This window comes from Synchiropus splendidus, chromosome 12, assembly GCF_027744825.2.
Source record: "Synchiropus splendidus isolate RoL2022-P1 chromosome 12, RoL_Sspl_1.0, whole genome shotgun sequence".
NCBI classification, from domain to species: domain Eukaryota; kingdom Metazoa; phylum Chordata; class Actinopteri; order Syngnathiformes; family Callionymidae; genus Synchiropus; species Synchiropus splendidus.
The window spans coordinates 23,231,731-23,255,199 of NC_071345.1; the positions used below are offsets into that span (position 1 = coordinate 23,231,731).

The 23,469-nt window shown below is 43.9% G+C and overlaps 5 non-coding genes across 5 annotated transcripts; all 5 read right to left on the bottom strand.

Annotated features, from left to right (window-relative positions):
• Nucleotides 1-783: 783 nt before the first annotated feature.
• LOC128768922 (U5 spliceosomal RNA) lies at nucleotides 784-896 on the bottom strand. The gene has a single exon (XR_008416313.1). It is a non-coding gene; the product is annotated as a U5 spliceosomal RNA (small nuclear RNA).
• A 5,241-nt stretch (nucleotides 897-6,137) lies between these two features.
• Nucleotides 6,138-6,210, bottom strand: trnak-uuu (transfer RNA lysine (anticodon UUU)). The gene has a single exon. It is a non-coding gene; the product is annotated as a tRNA-Lys (tRNA).
• An 11,451-nt stretch (nucleotides 6,211-17,661) lies between these two features.
• trnan-guu (transfer RNA asparagine (anticodon GUU)) lies at nucleotides 17,662-17,735 on the bottom strand. Its single transcript has one exon. It is a non-coding gene; the product is annotated as a tRNA-Asn (tRNA).
• Nucleotides 17,736-20,476: 2,741 nt separating this feature from the next.
• Nucleotides 20,477-20,590, bottom strand: LOC128768923 (U5 spliceosomal RNA). Its single transcript, XR_008416314.1, has one exon. It is a non-coding gene; the product is annotated as a U5 spliceosomal RNA (small nuclear RNA).
• A 1,204-nt stretch (nucleotides 20,591-21,794) lies between these two features.
• trnai-aau (transfer RNA isoleucine (anticodon AAU)) lies at nucleotides 21,795-21,868 on the bottom strand. Its single transcript has one exon. It is a non-coding gene; the product is annotated as a tRNA-Ile (tRNA).
• Nucleotides 21,869-23,469: the final 1,601 nt, after the last annotated feature.

Consider the following 23,469-nt stretch of genomic DNA (forward strand, 5'->3'; position numbering starts at 1 on the left):
ACATGTACATAAACCGATCAGGTAACACGAAGGCAAAGAATATAGTGTGACGTGATCAAAACATAACAAAAGCTTTTCATTATTTTAAAATCTTGCAATGTACTGTGGAATAACAGGCAACATGTGCAAACGTCATAATACTATTTCAAAGACACCCACAAAAGAATCTGGGCCAAAACAAAACAAAACAAAAAAAAAAAGAAACAAGTGTCATATACATAAACCGACTGGACTTAAAAAAATAGAGAAGCTGAGGGGCCGAACAAAGTCGGCCAAAAACCTCATCTCACCGCATGTTTGTTCATCCGCTATTTTCGATTTCTCTTTGTGAAAGTGAAGGTTCCTTGACAGGAATCTCTGCAATGGTGTTCTTGTGTTAACTGTAGCTTCCTTCCAAGCAGTTGACCTGGGTTCAATTCTCAGGCTTTGCCAATTGTTTTTGCCATCTAACCATGGATGGCAGAATTTTGTGCCTCAACTGTCAACACCACAAATGTCGCATTAAGGCTGGACGCGGACGACCAACACGTAGGTCTCAATGGGATGAAACAGCCAAACGTGCTAACCAATTACGTCACAGAGACATGAGAATGAATCTCTACAAAAAGAGAGACACTTTGAGAGCAGGAAAACATGTTCTGAAAACCATGGAAATGGAGTGATGGCTCAATTTAAGTTAGACAACACACTCTGCTGGTACATAGATACACATCTTGGGAATAACAACTCTTCACTTGTGATCCAAAGTTATTGACTTGACAGGTTACATTGAACGGAATAAGAAGTCCTACAAGAGCAGGGCATTAAAACATTTGGAAAAACTCATATTGTTTCTCTCCACGGAAATCTTTAGTAAAAGGCAAAAGATTTATACGATCTAAAGAGAAACATGAGCAAACTACTGACACTGAACCAGAGAAGGAGCTGTATTCGTCCATATCAACCTTTAACTCATGGTGTTGTTTTGCATGGAGGCCCCATCATCAGTTCTGCTGGCTGTGTCGCATAAAATAAGTACTGTTGCTTTAACCAGTCACATTTGGAGTTGGCGACACCAAGGCCGTCGAGCAGGCGCACGGAAGCGTCAAGGGTTTTCACAGCCTGTGATTGGATAGTGCGAGAGTGTACGAGCCAGAGCTAGCAAACTGCACCTGTCGCGAGCTGCACTAGCAAATATAGTGTGTGTGTTAATGTAACCCAACGCACAATGGCTGAAGGAGGAGAAGAAATAGATTTTGTTGCAGATTTACCGTCAAATCCATTTTCAAGACGGACTTTTCAAGAAAAGTTGGACATCGTTAAGGAAGGTCAGGCAACTCCGAAGCTAGCAAACCTGTCATAACCGGGAAAAGGATTTGTCCGCCACTTTCAGTCCGCTAACTACCAGCGGTGCCCCTGGCTCACCGGCTCTGAGGATGTAGAGCATGAGACTCTTAATCTCAGGGTCGTGGCTTCGAGTCCCACGTTGGGTGCAACTTTTCAGCTTGTTCAAATTGAGCTTGTCCACTACCTTGTCCCCACAGAATGGACAGTAGAATACAATATTCCTATCACCTTGCCCAAAGGTTCTGCATCCCTGATGGATGAGGAGGACTCAACAAGCCACCTGCCTCTTGTTCCACCCAAATCACTCAGGCATTGTAACACGTTCCTCTCCTGAGTCCTCAGAAGTTGGCTTGCTAGCCGGAGTCATCTTTTCAAGATACATTGATGCAAATAAAGATAAAGACTCATGGACAAATGCTAACACTACCTTGACAGGGAGTAAGAGAGAGAGACACCCAAGACAAGGGGTCTCAAACCGGTCCTCAAAAGGCCACAGTGGCTGCAGGTTTTTGTTCCAACCAAGAGGACACCTTTTCACCAACCAGGTGTCTCAGGGGTAAACTCACTTGATTGTCAGTCAGGGGATGTTTTTTTCAGCTGCACCTGATTGGTCAAATTGTGTGAGCTTGTTTGGTTGGGAAAAAAAACCTGCACCTTCCCGGCTCTTTGAGGACCAGATTGCCCACCCCTGGTCTCGTGGTTCGTAACCTGCGTTGTGGCCGCAGCAACTTACTGACTGAGCTACCGAAGCATGTGTTGAATCCAATACACTAGAATGTGATGCCATGCGGAAATGTCTTGAATCCTTGCTGGAGAAACAGACACTTATGTGACGTTTCCAACTCAAGCTTTGACCAAATGGCCTCATTGTTTTCTGCACATAAACGTCAGAAATTGAGAAACTGCTCTGAGAACAAAACAGAGGAATACAAGAATATAAGAGAAACATTATCACAAACTTAAAGCAAAGCAAAAGAAGAGGTTCCAAACCGTCGTCACAATCCTGTCAGTTTTTTTTTTATTCCGCTTTTTTATAATAATTATTTTCAGTGAATTTTGCAACTTTTGAGTCCAGAACCAATATTAAGTTTATGTTCATATTTACCCATTGCATTGTGATGCTAAATGCCATCAGGAACAGGTCGGTTAACAGCTCTGTTGATTCTTTTTTTTTTCCTCCATTGAATTATTTCAGCTCCACCAAAAGATGGACATGGTTGGGTCTAGAAAATGGATGTAATATAAAAATGTGAAAAATGTACCTGCAGACTCTTTCGACAGAGATTTGAATGGTTCAGCTTCCTGTGAAAAGAAGCCAGCAGAATCCTTGTTAGTATAGTGGACAGCATCTTTGGCCTTCACGTGGACGACCGGGATTCGATTGCCCGACGCAGAGTTCATTTTCTTTACTTCAGGATGGTGAAGAGGCACGCGGTTGTCCACAGCTCAGATGTGGGACATCTCGTCTTCTTCCTGGTAATTTGCTTGTGGAAGAGTTGAGTCAGAAACAGAGCAAAGGTGTCAGAGAGACAGAGAATTAGAATGAGAGGAGATCGAGTCTTTGTTGTCATTGTACATTAGCGAGTCACTTGCCCAGTGTAGTTTTCCCTGTTGAACATTGTCATTCAACCTCACAGTGGGTTCCCTGTTCAAACAAGCACACGTAGTTTAACCAATCATGAGTCAGGTGAAACACAATGTGCTGCCTGAGAGAATCACTCCAGCAGACGTTTGTAAATAGTTATGCAGCTACCAAACGTCATCTCGCTCTAATACATGCAATGTTCTGGTTTGATCTGGAAAATCTCCTGCTCTTCCACTCCCTTACAGTCAGAAGGCTGCATTCAAGTACCAAAGCAGGATACTCTTCAATATCACGAGTCAGTTCTCCGTAGCACTGATGGATTTGGTCAGGTTCAATAAAAGTAGTGAATCTGGTTACTGTCTCTACTGAGTTCTAATCCCAACATCTCAGTTTTCCAAGGCTCAAAATGTGTCCTTGTGTGACCTTGTATGGCCGACTTGTTCATCGCCTTTGTGGTCATGGTTCCTCTCCTGCTAAAAAGTGTGTATGAAGGGCTCATTGGTCTATGATTCTTGCTTCGGATGCGAGAGGTCCCGGGTTGGAGTCCCGGATGAGCCCTCTGTCAGACAATGCTTTTAGAGCTCAGGTTTCTGTGCCCCCTCTGCCAGTGCATTGCCCAATATCGCAGATAATTTGGTGGTAACTTTTCAAATCAATAATAGCATCAAAAATCATGCACAAGACTCTGATGCATCACGTTATCTTTCAACATTTAATGTGAGTCAACGTCTAAGAATGGTGCTTAACTGAAACTTTGCTGGAAGTGCTGCTAAAAACACTCCAAATTCTTTCATTTGTCAATGTGCCGTGTTGTCTTCCTATTTGTGGCGAGAGCATTATGGCACCTCCACAGTCCTGGCAAATGAACTACATTGTTTCCAAACCTTTACAGTGAATCCCCATAGATGGCAAAAGGGATCCGTTTTAACAGGAACTGGCACAGTTTGTCTGGATGGGAATCGTGAGGCTCCGTGCGGTTGTAACCTCAGCACGTCCCTGCGTGGGCTCAAACTACCATTCTTTTTAGTGAACAGGAAGGAAGTGGGGTGATGATGATGACACTGTTGAACCATCGCTCTGACGTACTGATTCTGGACCTCTGAAGTTAAACTAGTTAAACTAGTCAGCACGATCGCTGTCAACAGAGTTCAATAAAACAGCCTGAAACAGCTTCTCGCTACCTGTCAGCTTCAATCGCTCTTCCTCGACTGTCATAGGAACCTTAGGGACTTGCCGCAGTCCGACTTGTTGGCTGAATCAAGCTATTGCCTTATTCGCGCTACTCTCTGCATGTAACCACAGTCAATGTCAGTTTAAAATACGCCCCAAGTTTACACCGCCACATCTGACATCTGATTCTCCAGGTGGCCCATTCTTTTCTGAAACCGGCTCAGAAAATGTTTAGACGGGAAATGTGTGGCTCGGAGTGGATTTAGCCTGATGCACAGCACGTCTGCAGTGCTCCTTCAACACAAGGAAGCTGGGGTTTCACCAATTGTGCCTGTAATTTGGGATTCATTTCAACCAGCAAGATGGAATTGAGAAAGAAAGGCATTGAATCCTTGCTGGAGAAACAGTCACTGTTGTGCTGAGTCCAACTCGAGCTTGCTTGCCTTGAAAGACCACATGATAATATCACCTGAAATGTATGAAAAGAAAGAAATAGTGCTTCTCCTTCGTCATCTGTCAACTTCAGTGGTGATCTGTCTCTTCTTCATTTATGCAGGACTTCAACATCGAAGGTCCTTTGTTCAACTTGTTCCCTCGCTCCTCTCCTTATCTCCAGAACAGCAATACAATAACTCCTGCAACTGGCTGGTTAGCTCAAATGGTTAGAGCGTGTTGCTAAAAGCGCCAAGGCCATGGGTTCGTTCCCCATACTGGCCACTATTACATAAAGCTTTAAGTTGTTATTATTTTGTCCAACCCCTATATATGTGAAACTTCCCCCCTTTCATGTCTGGAAATCAACAGCTCAATGCTCATCCCTCAGTGAAGCTCCTCATAGAGGAAATGCCTCTCCTCTTCTGTATTTGCCTGACACCAGCCCCTGAGATCACATGCCTCATGCTCGACTGACCCACTGTTTTAAGAACAGGATATTGCACATCACAGCCTTAAAAGCTTGAAAATCTTTGCAGCAATGTAAGAACCTGGTTGAGGCTCAACATGTTTTTTTTTTCTTTTAAATGAACACTGGCAGTAACTGGTCAATGTTAATAGAAATCACATCAGCTGACACAACCTGTCTCAGTCAGTCAAGTTGGCTCTAATGTGTTTATTCTTACAGCAGGTTCTTCAACAAAGACATCAACTCACTGTGTTAGACATATGTGGGTGAATTGAAGTGATGGGAATCCAAGCAGCAATTATCAATGCAGAGCGGTGAGGTCTCTGGCCCCAGTGGCTTCACAGCAGCGTTCTGTGACAAAGTTTAAGGAAAAGCTCTCACCCGTTCTATTGAGGATGTTTGAGGAGTCATTTCAGAGTGGGAGAATCTCAAATAAGAAAGATAAAGATCCTAAATATTGTGAGTCATACCGGCTGATTTCACTCTTTTATTTAACCAGAGTAGAAAATTGAATGAACTGGTGAATGTTAGCCAGGTATAAAAAGGAGTTTGTTGTTTTGTTGAACATTTTGTAAAACAACAGTATTGACCAGCTGACACGTCACTCGTGCTACAGGTGGACTGATGGGTGGGAGCTCAGAAAAGCCTGCTGTACGATGTTTTTATAATCAAAAAAAAAACACTTCCCCATATACATTAGAATCATCGCAATAATACAGTATATTCAACAATACAAGACAAGAGTGTAAAAACAGAAATGCGAATATGACATGGTTAATATTTAAAGAGGTCAATGACTGAAGATTTGGAGTCATGCTGCAAAGCTTGTCCTCCAAAACAGTTGAACGTAAATGAATGGAATGGAAACCCATATCACTTTTCAAAAAGTCAGTGAGGCTCAAATTCATAACCTTCAGATCATGAGACTGACGCGCTGCCTACTGTGCCAAAGAGGCTTGTGTGTACCACGTCTGTCTTATATAAATACATGTAATAAAAAATAATGATAAAATCAGGTAGTGTTATTGGAACTTCCTGCGTTTTATTCTACCCATCTGATTCTCCAAGACGCAATCAGTGAGTCACAGTATCAGAGCCTGAACCAAGTCCTTTTGCAACCAGTTAAACTGGCCAACTTAGCCAGCGACAAAGCATCGCCTGAACAAGGACTTGAACCCTGGACCCTCAGATTAAAAGTCTGATGCTCTACCGACTGAGCTATCCAGGCTCCTAGGGAAATGTGATGTGTAAGCACATGACAAACCTGATATCAGCTGTGTTTTGTAACTCACGGCGACACCTCAACTTCCTTGAACCAGGTCATTTTCATCGTTAGGTCCCTCAAGGAGATTGGAAGACGTGACTTGTTGGTTTTAGGAGACGACATTACCTCCATGTTAGCAACCGTTAGCATGATTCCTGCTCAATAGGGGAACTTCTGATGGCATTATGACATTGAACTAGGCAGAGTCTGGAGGAGTGTACACATTCATGATTCATGATTGGGTGGTTCACCCAAGGCTTTTAGGATTCAAGCACAGAAAGTATCTTTTCATTCTGGCACTGGGGTTGAACTGCATTGGAATGTTGTGAGGCATCTGAGTCAGTTCACATGGAATTGAGCAAGAACACTGGGCTAGTGGTGCAATGGATAACGTCCCTCACTACGGATCAGGAGATTCCAGGTTCGACTCCTGGGTAGCTCGACCTGTTTTTATCTGTCGTTCTTGACATGGAAGTAAAAAGTGAGAAGAAGGACTTCCGGCCGTGTTAATGGCGTAGTTAGACGCCATTAACACGTGTTCGGATCGCTGACTCAATTTAACTTCTTTCCCTCCAACCAACTCGTAACAGACTAGTATTTCAGCATCAAAGCGTGAGTAAGGGGGTAAGGAATCTAATCGGACCAAAGACGAAAAATAAAGATGCCCAAATCTCAAGATAAAAGCGCTCCGGCTGGAAAAGCTAACGTTTCGGCTAATCAAGCTAAATGTTCTGGAGAAGCTAGCGGGCGGTTGCCGCCGGAGGATATCGTCGGGGCAATAAAAGAACTAAAAGACGACCTCAAGTCTGACAATGAAGGTTTACGGCATGAGCTTTCTCTCTTGGGACAAGAAATAAACTGTAAGTTGGACAGTTTGACGGCGGAACTTCAGAATCTCGCTGGTCGGGTTAATGAGGCGGAGACTCGAATCGAGCGGCTGGAACAGTGGTGCATCGAGGCGACTGAAGTTATCGCTACCTGTCGGGAGTATCAGAACAACATGGAAAAGAAGCTGGTTGACTTGGAGTCCCGCTCTAGAAGGAATAACATACGCATTTTCAGCCTCGGAGAAGGAGAGGAGGGGAGTTCGATGGCACAATTTGTGGAGACGCTCCTGAAAACTACACTGTCACTGCCGGAGGAAACGGAGCTGAAAATCCAACGGGCTCACCGGGCGCCGGGTCCCAAACCTCCACCGGAGAAGCAACCCAGAGCTATCATCGTGTGCTTTCTGGAGTTCACAACTAAGGAGATGGTTTTGCATGAAGCTTGGAAACGGGGAAAGATACAGCGAGGGAACAAACCCCTGTATTTTGAGCATGATTATGCCACAGCGATTGTGAAGAGACGTCGAGAGTACAACGAGTTCAAGAGAATTAAGAGTTAAGTTGACACATATATTGTCATGCTCATGATGTTTGCGGTGAGGGGAGTTTTTTTGAATAAGGGGTGGGGATACTATTTTGGGGGGTTTGTTGGGGGTTTTTGTGTTCAGTTTTCATTTCTGTTGCAGTTTAAAGCGTCCATTTTCCTTTCATGACACAACACATGTCCGTCTGTTTATATTGAAGAACATTAACATTAATGGTGCAGGGGGTGGAGGTTAAATTTTCATCGTGGAACTGCAGAGGGTTGAAAAAACTTAAAAAAATCAAACAAGTTATGAATAGATTAAAAATCTTGAAATCGAAGATTGTTTTTCTGCAGGAAACACATATGCAAGATGAGAGTGAGATTAGGATAGGAAGGAGGTGGAGAGGCTCTGTATATTCATCATCTTTCTCTACTTGTGCTCGGGGTGTTATGATTTTAATTCATAAATCTGTGCCTTACCATGTTACAAATACTATAAAAAACAAATCTGGGAGATATTTAGTTATTCAGGGTTCACTTCTAACAGAATGTTTAAACTTGGTTAATATATGTGCTCCCAACAATGATGATCCAAATTTCTTTAAGGACTTATTTTACACACTTTCTACATTACCAGGAAATTTCATTATCGCAGGTGATTTTAACTGCGTACTGAACCCAGTGTTTGACCGATTATCTGGTAAGGATAAATCACATTCAAGAAGTAGAGCAGTAATACAAAACTTTATGGAAGATTTAGGCCTCAGGGACATTTGGAGAGAGTTGAATCCAGATGGTAAAATATATTCATGTTACTCAAGTTCATATAAATCATATTCACGTATTGACTATTTTTTGGTATCTGCACAATTGGCCAGCAAGGTTACAGAATGCGATTACAGTGGTATTGTAATTTCTGATCATGCTGCAGTATCACTATCGTATTCGGACTTACAAACACATATGGAAAGGACGAGATGGAGATTCCAGCAGAAATGGTTATTGGACACAGAATTTATAGAATACATTGGTGAGCAAATAGATTTCTTCTTTGAGACAAACAGAAAAGAAACCTCGGCTGCGGTCAGATGGGAGGCTTTTAAAGCTTTTATCAGAGGCCAGATTATAAGCTTTACTTCATCTAAATCAAGGAAATCACAGCAAAAATTATTGTCATTAGAATCCAGGATAAAAGCATACGAAAAGAAACTCTTTGAAAACCCAAACTGTGAAATTGAGCGGGAACTTCAGGTTTTGAGAGCACAATACATGGAAATATCTTCCTCCAAAGCTCTCGCCAACTTATTGAGACTAAAACAAACTTTCTATGACCAAGGAGAAAAACCTGGTAAACTTTTAGCTTGGAGAATTAGACAATTACAGACAGAGAGAGCAGTAACATCCATAATTGATAAAGATGGAAATAATATCATTGATCCAAGTGAAAGTAATGTAAGCTTTTCAAACTTTTTTAAGAATTTGTATAAATCTGAATCAAATTTAAATCAGCATAATCAAAAAATATTTTTAGATGGCATTGACATACCTTATATCCCTGACAAGGTTAGAGAAGGGCTGGAGACTGAACTGACAATTGAAGAATTGGCCAATGCAATAGACAATATGAAATCTGGTAAAGCAGCAGGTCCTGACGGTCTGCCATTGGATATTTACAAGAAGTTTAAAACTCAACTGTTGCCCCCTCTGTTTGACATGATATTGGAGTCATTTCAAAATGGCATGCTCCCAACATCACTCAAAGAAGCCATGATTATATTACTTCCAAAGCCTGGAAAGCCTAATAATAAATGTGAAAATTTTAGACCAATCAGCCTTCTGAATGCAGATGTTAAAATATTGTGTAAAGCTCTTGCGAAGCGATTAGTAGTGGTTTTACCGGGTATTATTAATAATGATCAAAACGGGTTTATTAAGGGTCGACAGGGATTTCACAATGTTAGGAGAGTGCTGAATATACTCTATAGTCAGAGAGAGAGACCAGACACTGCATTCTTATCACTTGATGCAGAAAAAGCATTCGACAGGGTCGAATGGTCTTATTTGTTTGACATACTTAAACGCTTTGGTTTTGGACAGGTTTTCATAAAGTGGGTAAAATTGTTGTACACAGATCCAAAGGCAGAAATTCTTACAAACAATACAATATCAAAACCAATAGGGATTGAGAGAGGATGCCGACAAGGTTGCCCTCTTTCACCATTGCTATTCACGCTTGCCATAGAACCTTTGGCTTTGGCCGTCAGGGCCCACCCACAGTTGAATGGAATTATTATGGGTAAAACAGACCACCGTATTGCTTTATTTGCGGACAATATAATAGTTTTTCTCACCAATTTGGAAATATCTCTATCAACCTTGAATAAAATCATAAATACATTTGGTAGCTTCTCAGTCATCGCTGATGTTGCTGAACTCTAAAGAAAGGTCTAACTACACACAACAAAAAGGTGAATTTCAATTGGTCGATCAGTTTACATACATGGGAATAAAAATTCAGTCAAATGTGTTTGATGTTGTCCAATCAAACTACAAATTAGTAGTGGACGAAATCACAAATTCAACCAACAGGTGGACCTCTCTGCCAATATCTTTGTCCGGAAGGATAAATATCCTAAAAATGAATGTACTTCCTAAACTGTTATACTTGTTCCAGAACATACCTCTTCCACCTCCTTCAAATCTATTCTCTATGTTAAGAAAAATATTTCTAAAGTTTCTTTGGAATAACAGACGACCCAGGTCCCGTTTGTCACTTTTGTATTTGCCATATGACAGAGGTGGGCTTCAGTGTCCAAACCCTCTTTGGTATTACTGGGCTTCACAGTTAAGAACCATCATGTTCTATTTTTCAAAAGAAAATCCTCCTGTTTGGGTAGAAATGGAATCCTTCACCTTCACCTTCACCTTCTTCTGCCGCTTATCCGGGGTCGGGTCGCGGAGGCAGCATTCGGAGCAAGGAAGCCCAAACTTCCCGGTCCGCACAAACCTCCTCCAGCTCCTCCCGGGGGATCCCGAGGCGTTCCCAGGCCAGACCGGAGACATAATCTCTCCAGCGAGTCCTGGGTCTTCCCCGGGGTCTCCTCCCGGTAGGACATGCCCGGAACACCTCCCCAGGGAGGCGTCCAGGGGGCATCCGGATCAGATGCCCGAGCCACCTCAGCTGGTTCCTCTCGATGTGGAGGAGCAGCGGCTCCACCCCGAGCTCCTCCCGGATGACCGAGCTCCTCACCCTATCTCTAAGGGTGCGCCCAGCCACCCTGCGGAGGAAACTCATCTCAGCCGCTTGTATCCGCGATCTCATCCTTTCGGTCACTACCCAAAGCTCGTGACCATAGGTGAGGGTGGGAACGTAGATCGATCGGTAAATCGAGAGCTTCGTCTTGTGACTCAGCTCTCTCTTCACCACGACGGTCCGATACAGCGACCGCATCACTGCCGCCGCTGCACCAACCCGTCTATCAATCTCACGCTCCCTTTTTCCCTCACTCGAGAACAAGACCCCGAGATACTTAAACTCCGCCACTTGAGGCAAGACCTCTCCACCAACCTGGAGAGAGCAAACCACCGTGTTCCGGTCGAGAACCATGGCCTCAGACTTGGAGGTGCTGATCCTCATCCCGGCCGCTTCACACTCGGCTGCAAACCGACCCAGCGCATGCTGAAGGTCCCGGTCCGATGAGGCCAGCAGAACAACATCGTCCGCAAATAGCAGAGATGAAATTCTGTGGTTCCCGAACCGGATCCCCTCCGCCCCCTGGCTACGCCTAGAAATTCTGTCCATAAAAGTGATGAACAGAACCGGTGACAAAGGGCAGCCCTGGCGGAGACCAACATGCACCGGGAACAGGTCTGATTTCCTGCCGGCAATGCGAACCATGCTCCTGCTCCGGTCATACAAGGAGCGGACAGCCCCTAGCAGAGGGTCCCGCACCCCATATTCCCGGAGCACCCCCCACAGGACATCGCGAGGGACACGGTCGAACGCCTTCTCCAAATCCACAAAGCACATGTGGACTGGTTGGGCGAACTCCCATGAACCCTCGAGCACCCGGTGGAGGGTATAGAGCTGGTCCAGTGTTCCACGACCGGGACGAAAACCACACTGTTCCTCCTGGATCAGAGGTTCGACTATTGGCCGAAGTCTCCTCTCTAGTACCCTGGAATAGACTTTTCCAGGGAGGCTGAGGAGTGTGATCCCCCTATAGTTGGAACACACCCTCCGGTCCCCTTTCTTAAACAGGGGGACCACCACCCCGGTCTGCCAATCCAGAGGCACTGTCCTCGACTGCCACGCGATGTTGCAGAGACGTGTCAGCCACGACAGCCCTACAACATCCAGGGATTTCAGATACTCCGGACGGATCTCATCCACTCCCGGGGCCCTACCACCGAGGAGCTTACGAACAACCTCGGTGACTTCGGCCCGGGTGATGAGAGAGCCATCCGAGTCCTCAGTCCCCGCTTCCTGAGTGGAAGACGTGACGACGGGATTGAGGAGACCCTCGAAGTATTCTTTCCACCGCCCGACAACATCACCAGTCGAGGTCAGCAGTCTCCCACCCTCGCTGTAAACAGCACTGGTGAGGCACTGCTTCCCCCTTCTGAGTCGACGGACGGTTTGCCAGAACTTCTTCGAGGCCGACCAATAGTCCTCCTCCATGGCCTCTCCGAACTCCTCCCATACCCGAGTTTTTGCCTCCAAGACTGCACGGGAAGCGGCACGCCTGGCCTGCCGGTACACGTCAGCTGCCTCAGGAGTCCCACAGGCCATCAAGACCCGATAGGACTCCTTCTTCAGCCTGACGGCATCCCTTACTTTCGGTGTCCACCACCGGGTTCGGGGATTGCCGCCGCGACAGGCACCGGAGACCTTGCGACCACAACTGCGTGCAGCCGCACTGACAATGGAGGAGGAGAACATGGACCACTCAGACTCCATGTCACCTACCTCCCTCGGGATCTGGGAGAAACTCTCCCGAAGGTGGGAGTTAAAGACCCCACTGACAGTGGGTTCCGCCAGGCGTTCCCAGCAGACCCTCACAATACGTTTGGGCCTGCCCGGTCTGACCGGCTTCCTCCCCTGCCAGCGGATCGCACTCACCACCAGGTGGTGATCGGTTGACAGCTCTGCCCCTCTCTTCACCCGAGTGTCCGAGACACGTGGCCGAAGGTCAGATGACACGATCACAAAGTCTATCATAGACCTCCGGCCAAGGGTGTCCTGGTGCCATGAGCACTTATGGACACCCTTGTGCTCAAACATGGTGTTCGTTATGGACAAACTGTGGATCCATATCTTTAAATTTGGGTTTTCCTTTATACCTGTATTCTTCAAGTCCTTCAAAACTTTTAAGAAGAACATCAAATCCAATAACCAAAAACATGGTGAAAGTATGGCATGAAGTTAGGAAATACTTGGGGGAAACTAGCTCACTATCTGGCTTTAGCCCTATTTGGGGAAATGAAGAATTTATCCCAGGTAAGTCAGACATTGGTTTTCAGTTCTGGGCTAACCAAGGATTACAAAAACTAAAAGATCTCTATAGAAATAGTGATAACAAATTGATGTCATTTGGAGAGCTTAAAACTAAATTTAATATTCCCCAAAATCACTTCTTTAAATTTCTACAAATTCGGAACTTTATTCAAGTTAACCAGAAACAATCTTTAGCCCTTCCCTCAAGCACATTAATAGAAGAAGCTATGACCAATGATTGCTGGGGGAAAAAACTCATCTCTAGATTTTATGATCTTCTGGTAGATGGTTCCCCAGAGTCCTGTGAAGCTAAACTTCTATCTTGGAGGAATGATTTGCAAGAGGAGGTGTCACTGGATGAATGGCATTCAGCCTGTGAAAAAGCCCAAACTCGCACAATTAACAGTCGCCTCAGGATATTGCAATACAATTGGCTCATGCGTACATATGTCACTCCAGAAAAACTCAATAGATTCAATGGGAATATTCCTGATTTATGTTTTAAATGTGGTCAACATAAGGGAACTTTTTTTCATTGTGTCTGGCAATGTGCCCACATTAATAAGTTCTGGTTTGATGTCAAATGTAAGACTGAAGAGATCCTATGTACACAAATCAAATTTGATGCTAAAATGTTTTTATTGGGTATTTATCCTGCAGGAAATAACTACACCAAATGTCAACGGATATGTATGGATCTTTGTTTTTCGGAAGCGAAGCGCATGATCGCACTGAAGTGGAAATGTGTAAATCCTCCAAGTATTCAAAACTGGTTAACTGAACTGACCTCCTGTGTGCCATGGAAAAGATGTCTTTTTTGATCAAAGGGAAGGAAAGTGTTTTCAAAGGGATCTGGGGTTCATTTCTTGAATATCTCAAACATGGAAATCTAGACTAATGTGACTGATGTTAAAAGATCCTCTTGCCCTTTGCAACTTGATGCTTGTTACATGCAACTATATGTACAAGATGGACATTGTACGTTAAGTAAACAAATGATTGTTATTTACTGTTTTTTTTCATTTTTAAATTTTTTTTAATTCTGTATTTTGTTTCTTTTTTTCTTCTTTTTTTTTTTTTTTTTTTTTTTAGGTTACATAAATAATAGTTGGGTTTTGTTGTCACACGGCCAAGATCTTCAATGTGTATGTGCATTTATATGATTATTATTGTGGCTGATATAAATGAATAAAAATATTTAAAAAAAAAAAAAAAAGTGAGAAGAATATTTGTGCGACGCATGCTACGTAACTTGTCTCATCTGCGCTTGTGTGACAGAAATGTGCTGAGATGGCATCTTCTGTTGAGTAAGAAACGTGTTTCCAAACCTGCTTACTCTAAGAGATATTGATCAGCTACACAATGTTCGGGAGCGAGAGGTACCTGCTTCGAGTCCTGGATGAGCCCCATCTGAGAGAATGCTTTTAGAGCTCCACTTTCTCTGCAGCCTCTGTCAGCACATTGCCCCATATCACCTGTGATTTGTTGCTTATATTTCAAATACATAATAGCATGGAAAATCATGCACAGGATTCTGATAGAGGCTAATTGGTTAAGGACCATGATGATCATCTCAAGGTCACGGATGAGCTGCTCAGTATCAGGTAGGGATGGGAGATATGGAGGAGAAAATCATGATAAATGTTGTCATTTCAGCGATTACAATCATTATCATGATAAATACATTTTCATTCTCTTCCATGTGTTGGACACACGACAGTCTCTCTTGAAACTGTTTAAGATGAAACTTATCAGTGGACTTTGTCTCCAACATCATCATTTGTTTACGTCTGATTATAGTTAACTAAGTATCGAGGTGAGAAATTCAATGTTTCATGTCTCTGGTACAAGCCGCTGGTGTCTGACCGACTGCTCTGCCAGCTTTATTCAGGGGTTAAATTGAGCCGTCTGTCTGCAGTTTCTCACGTCTCTCAACAGTTGACTTTGACTGTGGACTCATCTGGACACATTTCCTTGATACGATTGAAGAAATATTACAAACAATGTGAATAAATGGTAATTTCATATTCTATTCTTGAAATCATTATACAAACTGTCCCTTGTCTGGTGTGATGAAAAACCTTTTCACAATTCTCCCTCCTAAAGTGGTTGTCTTTCATTGGCATGTTTGATGTTTTCACGAATACTTCGACCGTTTTAGAATTTGTTGATGGTCCCTAACTGATGCTGAGTTGTAGCATTAGCGCTGCATGTGAGAGTGTGTCCACGATCAGTGAACCCTAATCATGGACACGGAAGAGGACGCCGTGTCAATACCAGAGCGGAAGTCCATACAATATCCAACTATTTTCACCACAGTGTTTTGCCGAGGGACCAGCGCAGCAGGAGACCTGCATGTGTTGATATGAACCAAGGCAGACGACCACGTCAGAAACCCTATAAGGACCACTCCATCTCATAAAACAAACACCAATCCAGAGACTCAGACTCCACCAATGTCATGATCAAAGGTTTGTTGAATTAAAAATAATTTTAAAGTTTAAAATTACTATCGTGAACCAAAGTCCACAGAGACCTAACAATTAAGATTCAACTGCCCAGCAGAATGAACCAGTGGTCGAAGTAGGTCAGAATTCTGTACCCTAAGTTTCTGAGAGGCTCCAACGCCGTGTCCACTACTTTGGAGAAGGTCCTGGGAGCCAGACAATGGTTGAACTGGAAGTGGTCTCCCCCTCCCACGAACCTCGGGTAGCGCCTGTGAAGTGGGAAGGTGGGGATGTGGAAGTAGACGTCAGACGTAGATTCGCAGAACTCATCCAATCTCCTGGTCTGACACACTCGAGAAGTTGTCTGACCGTCAGCATTCTGGATGGACGTGTTACAATGTGAGTGTTTCGCCTCCGAAGGTCCGGGATGGGTCTCAAGCCACCTGATTTCTTTGGAACGAGGAAATACACCAGGTAAAATCCTGCTTTGCATTCCTCCTGAGGAACCTTTAATATCGCTCGCTTCCCGAGAAGGGAGCGGATTTCTTGTTCTAAGCACACCCGTTCCTGATCAGATCAGACTGTCATGCTGTGCACCCCGTCTAATGTGTGTGGGTGGCGGAACTGAAGCGTGTATCCTATGCATAGCGTCCTCTCCATCCAGGCGCGGGCAGGGATACATGGCGAGGTGTGCTTAGCTTTCCCTTTATTTATCAAGGGGAAACGTGCCGAGATCCTTGACAAAGCGTGTCTGGGGTTACATCCAGAGCTCTGGGGTATATGCGAAGCAAATTGACCACCCGGTGTATGCTGGGTAGCTCCAGGCACAGACAGGAGTAGCGGCCAGACGCCTTGCTTCCTTGGTTGTTGGTTTGCTCAGGTCTTGGGAGACAGAGTTAACCGCACACGTCAGACCCATGTCACAGGCAATGGAGTTAGCGGTCCGCACCCTGCACTCAGGGCAGGGAGGAACTGCAATTGAATCGTCAGACAACGCATAAACACACTGGGTCAGGGAATAGCGTTTAGACATTTTATTGAAGGACTAGGCAGAGGAAGTGGCCTGACGCTGGGGGCCCAGGCTGGCTGCTTCTTCTGCCTGAGAAGGTAGAAAAGGAGACAGCAGCAGGTGGAGGACATGAATAAGTTGCGGATGTGGAAGGCTGGGGTCTGTGGGACCTGACCTCTCTTCTAGCGACTGGATGTAGATGGAGCCCGCTGCCTGGCCTGGAGGTTTTGACACTTTTTATGGCCTCTCCAGGAGCTCCCAAACATTGGCACCGAAAAGCGTGTCGTCAGAGATCGGTGTTCCTACTAGGGTCCGCCTCTTTCAGGGTTGTTTTTGATAGCCATATGTTGTGCACTTCCATTTGCGAACACGAGCGAATCCTGACTGCATCCATGGATACGGCAAGTGACATCTACGCCTGGGTACACAGTCGTTCCTCGACTCCATCTGTTCAAACACTGCCCTGTACAGGAACGTCATGTTGTTGGCGAGGTTCTGGAGGACCAGGAGAAGGTCCAGTTGACAAGCTGTCTTCTAGAAAGTGGATGATGAAATGCATTTGAACAACATCAACAGACCACAATGATGGTAGTTTTCCCATAACGGGGGTCGAACCAGGGACGCTTGGGTGAAAACCAGGAATCCTGACCACTAGACCATTTAGGACTTGTATGAGTCAGCGATTTCGGCAAAATGGAACACATTCAGCAGTTCAGATCAGATTTCAACTGTCAAATATATCTGTAAAAACACTCAAATAGCACAAGTAGTACCATGCATACACAGCTTCAGGTATGATGAACCATGTCTATGATCATGGGAGAAGGGACTGTCTGTCTGGATATTATATTTATAATAATAATCATAATAACAGAAGACGATCCCAGGTTCACATGTGTTCATGGAACGATGGTTAAGAGTTGGGGTCTCCAAATTGACACCTGATTGCTTAAACTGTGTGTGCTTGGTTGGTTGGAACTAAAACCTGCAGCCCTTTCTGGAACAGTTTGGTGACCCCTGTTGAAGAGGATTGTCTTTTTTTTCAATCAACATCATGTCTGTCAGAGTGAATACATGAATGAAGTTTTTATTGCAAGATAAAAAGGTCTCGTCCCTGGGTGGGCTCGAACCACCAACCTTTCGGTTAACAGCCGAACGCGCTAACCTATTGCGCCACAGAGACATGCTGATACACAAGAAAATGTGGATCTGTGAACAAAAGTTTTTCAGTTTTCATAGTTTGAAGATTGTGCAGAAGGATTGTGTGATTTAAGTCAGTGATAGCAATGTGTTTTTCAGGGAAGAGAGAGTGTGAAAGAAAGATGGTAGCAGTGCTTTAGAGAATAAATGAATAAAGAGATGGAGAGTAAAAGGTTCCACCATTTCACCTTTGCATCGACCAACACTGTCTTCCACTTCTTTGTCACAAACCTCATTGAACCGATCACATGGACATTGTGTTGTCACATGGCTCGCATCACTTAGTAGTGTTGCAAAGCTTGTGTCCCAAAACAGTTGTACATAAATATCAATGGTGACAGTGAATCGCTCTGATGCTGAAATCTTGTCTCAGTGTTTTGCATTCAAATCTCTGTCAAAAGCACTTATTACACGTGTTAAGTCAAAGTGGCAGCACAAGGTCAGAAGCACTAAGCTAATAGTCAACGCTGGTTGTCCTGGGCAAGAACGAGGAATACGACAACCTGGTCCACCCAAAGGGGTTTATGGCTTGATCATGATCATGGTGACTGATCGATCGGAGCGTCCCGATGTGGTTCCCATACCAGGGGCCAAACAACGACACCATATGGGACGTACCTGGAATAAATGAGGAAGTTTAGGCAAAGGTTGATCACATCATTAACTGTAGCTAGGATTTGGAAGTGTAAAGCTGTCATAAAACTGGAGTAAAGTTTGTGATCCAGTGCTTCAACATTTCAGATCTTCTGTTCAGATGATCTACCCAGACGAGACACTGGAAAATTACGCCTGGTGTTCCAGAATGCAACCTGATTCATCCAAAACCAACACAAACTTTTCACTTCACCAGCTTTCTGAAACAAGTGTAGAGCTGTAACTACTTCAGGCTCCATGTTTGCAGTTTGGCTAGTCACAGCTTGGTGAGTCCATCCACTACTACATGCCTTTCCACCAAGCATTACAGGTTGGGATGCAGTTGAAAACTGTGTCGATCTCAGGCAGAAGGTTAGGAATGAAGAAGGTCACAGAGAAGGTCACAGATTTTTGTGTTTTGCCAGACTTAACTGGTGAAATTAGTTCAAAGTACTGTGTGCTTTGCGGGTGAGTCAGCGATTTTGGCAAAATTACTAATCACGAAGAAAAAAATTAATGAAGAAGTGAAGGAAATGAAGGAAGGAAATTCTACAACGTTTCAGACTTCTGAGTCAGTAGGAACCCAAAATAGGCAAAAGAGCGACAGAGAGGGGCGAGGAGGGCAGACATCACAACATTTAGAACATGAAGCTCAAGTATTCCCACCCACATTCAGAACACTCACACTGCTATATTTTGGCTGATGCATCAATTTATGTACAGAGTGGAACTGAGTAGATACATATCTTGAGCTGACATGGACTTAAAGAAATAGAGAAGCTGAGGAGCCGAACTGAGTCGGCCAAAAACCTCATCTCACCGCATGTTTGAAAATCTGCTATTGTCAATTTGTGAAAGTGAAGGTTCCTTGACAGGAATCTGTGCAATGGTGTTCTTGTGTGAACAGCAGCTTCCTTCCAAGCAGTTGACCTGGGTTCAATTCTCACGCTTTGCCAATTGTTTTTGCCATCTAACCATGGATGGCAGAATATTTGTGCCTCAACTGTCAACACCACAAATGTCCCATTAAGGCTGGACGCGGACGACCAACACATAGGTCTCAATGGGATAAAAATCAATGTCTGCCTTGCGTTGTTGGAAGGACTCGAAGCTACAGGGGAAATCCCCAATGGATTTCAGTTCCATGGCCTTCATCACTCGTGCCTTCAGTGGATTTGTGAATGGTCAGAAGAAACCAGTTCTTTGAATCACGAGTGAATGGAATGGGCTACGTGCAGTGGCTGGGAATCGAACCCAGGTCAAGTGCTTGAAAGGCAGCCATCATCATTGTTGCTTGAAAGATGAGGAAGAGATGATGTGATGAACTGATTTCTAATTCACCCAAAACTAAATTCCTGATGAAGTGGCTGAGTAACAGTGTTGTTGTGGCTGAGTGGTTAAGGCGATGGACTAGAAATCCATTGGGTTGTACCCACATAGGTTCAAGTCCAACCAATAACGTTGGTGTGTGTTTAGGATGCTTTGGTCATTTTGAGTCTGCAGAACTGTCAAATGACAATAGTGTTGTGCCTTGAGGTGGAATACGCCGCACGAAGTGATGTTGTGCCCACCAGGAATCGCTCTGTGGAACCGTCACGTAACAGAGTGTGTGTGACTTCATTGGTATTCAGCTGACTGGAGTTCAACCAGACTGTATGCTGTGACAGTCCAACAATTCAAGGCAGGGTCTGATCTTTTCATTAAGTCTCTTCAAAGTATTGGGTGAAACCCTTTGAATGCAGAAATCAAAAGATTCCAGTCCCCTGGCAAACGTACGGGCTGACAGCACTGTGAAATTACCAACCGAACACCTGTGGTCTCTAACCACCAGCCTTTCCCACAACAGCCAAACGTGCTGACCAATTACGTCACAGAGATATGAGAATGAGGATCTCTACAAAAAGAGAGACACTTTGAGAGCAGGAAGACATGTTCTGAAAACCATGGAAATGGAGTGAATGCTCAATTGAAGTTAAACAACACACTCTGCTGCTTCATCGACACACATCTTGGGAATAACAACTCATCTCTCATCAACGCACTTGTGATCCAAAGTCGTTAATCAATCGGGTTTCATTGGACACAATAAGAAGCCCTACAAGAGCTGGGCATCAAAAAATCAGTAAATACTCATGTTGTTCTTCTACACGGAAATCTTTAGTAAAAGGCGAAAGATTTATACGATCTGAAGAGAAACATGAGTGAACTACTGACACTGAACCAGAGAAAGACTTGTATTCTTCCACATCAACCTTTAACTCATGGTGGTGTTCAGCCTTTGAACAAACCAGCACTTCAAGACAATCCTCTGCACCATCGTTCCAATCACATCTGTGAACTAGTGATCGTCTTCTGTTGTCATTGACCTGTTTTGCACACATATAAGTGATCAGAACACAAAAGAGAATTTTCTCATGTTCTGGAGTCGTCCATCCTACATCGTGCTGGTCTCGGTCGCAAACATCATCCACAACTTTCCTGATGTTCGGGAAGAGGGGAAAATGGACACATATCGCTCCGTGGAAACATACCACAAACAGTTTACACAACTTTGTGGTGATCATTTAATACAACAGTTAAATGCATTGTGTTAAATCTATTTGTCCTGTGAGTTGATGTGCTGTTGTATGGTTGATATATACTTTCTTAAATTATCACCTACATATATATGTTTACATATCCATGTATGGTTTATATTTTGCAGAAATTCTGTAACAGAAGACTCATCACCAACTGCTTCAGTGTTGGTGAGACCGTCCACTTCCAGGAGCTGACCAGAGGACCACTGGCACAGACCACATGTTTTTGTCGCAGATGAAGCGTCTCCTTTGTGAACAAACAGTTATCAGTGCACCACAACTGCTCGTTCAAGAGTCACCCACCTGTTTAACAGAGCAAAGGTCCTTGCATATTATAATTCATCTCTGCAATAAAACAACGCTGTGTTCAACTCAGTTTGTTGACATTTGATTGATTTTGATTTTTTTCTGTGAAGCCATTTTACACAAAAAGAAATGTTCAATATCAAACTCCTTATTTGCAAAATATAAAATAAAAGAACTCATTCATTTATACTCATCCAATACACACAGTAAAAAAGTCAAACTTGAAGTGAACTACTACACAAAAAAGCGATCCAGAAAGCACTATATGTTTTCTTTCATATTTAGCCTGAATTCAGATCAGTTTTAAGGTTGGGATGTGCAATATCCTGTCAATAAAACAGTTAGTCAGTGGAGCATGAGGCATGTGATCTCAGGGGCTGGTGTCAGGCAAATACAGAAGAGGAGAGGCATTTCCTCTATGAGAAGCTTCACTGAGGCATGAGCATTGAATAACAGATGAAATGGGGGAAGTTGCACATGTACAGGATAAAATAACAGAAATACCTTAAAGCTTTATGTTACAGTGGCCAGTATGGGGATCGAACCCATGACCATGGCGTTATTAGCACCACGTTCTAACCATCTGAGCTAACCGGCCAGTTGCTGGACTTATTATTCATACATTTCAGGTGATATTATCATATAGCAAGCTGGAGTTGGACTTGTCACAACAGTGTCTGTTTCTCCAGCAAGGATTCAAGGCCTTTCTTTCTCAATTCCATCTTCCTGATTGAAACGGATCCAAATTACAGGCAGATTAAGGAAGCAGATTAAAGGTGTATTCTTTTTGAAGGAGCCACCAAACCGCGCCTTTGAAACAGGCGTGAGTCATCTGAAGTTGGAGCTGAGATTATTATTCATACAAGAAATGTATCAAAATAGTAAAAGTAGTTTACCTGCAAAGTTTCAATGTTCAGCACCGATCGAAGCCTTTGAATCACATTGACCTTTGAAACATCACGTACCACAACATGAACATTGTGTTCATCACTGAGAGTCTATTCCTGAAATAGATGGTGACTCAGCTATGTTTGTAATATATGTTATTTGGTCTTTGTCTCTCGCTCAACACACGCACAAATCAAGCTCATGCGCTAAATATATGGAGCATAAACAAATGGATCAATGAGAGACATTGGTGTTTACAGATGACACAGTTCATCTTTCATTGGACTCAACAATGAACTACAGGTGGTCAGAGGCATGAGAGCGTGGCCATGTGTTTCCAGTGTTTTGAGCAGCTCTGTGGTCACCTGCTTCATGCTTCAGACTGCTGAGCTGCCTCTTGTGATTCTCTGCAATGGGCCACCAGGAGAGTCAGATGTCAGATGTGGCAGTGAAATGAGGGGTGAAAGGGGATTATAGTAACAGCTGAAAGATTAATCTCAAACAAGGCCGATACAGAAGTTCCAAAACCGAGCGGCTCATCTGTGACCTTGAGATGATAATCATGGGCTCGTCCAGGACTGGAACCTCTCGCAGCCCAAGCCATTATCACACTGCTCGACCAAGGAGCCCTATTTATGTTCTCTATACAGCAGGAGAAGAACCATGATCACAAAGGTGATGAACAAGTTGTACAAGGAGACACAAGGAGACATTTCAAGGATCAGAAAACCTATATGTGTGTTTTAGAGAAACTGGATGAATACAAAGACATCTTCCCTCTTTGTTTGTTGTCCACCCAGAGAGCGATCAGATCCTTTATTGCATTTTGAGTACACGTAGTTTCAGCATCTAGCGCTGAGTCGCTTGAGAGACACAGCCAAGGTCACGCCTCACAACCAACTGATGACAGTCTTCATGATATAGATTTATGTTTAATGTGCCGACGACATGCGTAGTTTCCACAGCCAATATATAGTGTGCCCTGTTAAGCAATAAGATATGAAGATATGATGTCAACAAAAACCACTGTGTGCCTCACTGACTTTTCCCAACTTTTCACACTTCTTCTTTTAGAAGACAAAAAAATGCTGACACCTCATCGGTTAACTTCGATGTGCTTCCAGGGTTGGAACACAAATCTGCACCCACTGAGCCACTTGTGCATCAGTTTGAACCCTCTGACACAGATTGATATGTGTGTCGTGGAGATCGGCATCATCTCTGGAACAGTGAGTGCAATCTTGTATTTTAATTGCAAGCTGATCACATCCTTGGGTGGACTGGAACCACCAACCCTGGTTGGATTGGTGA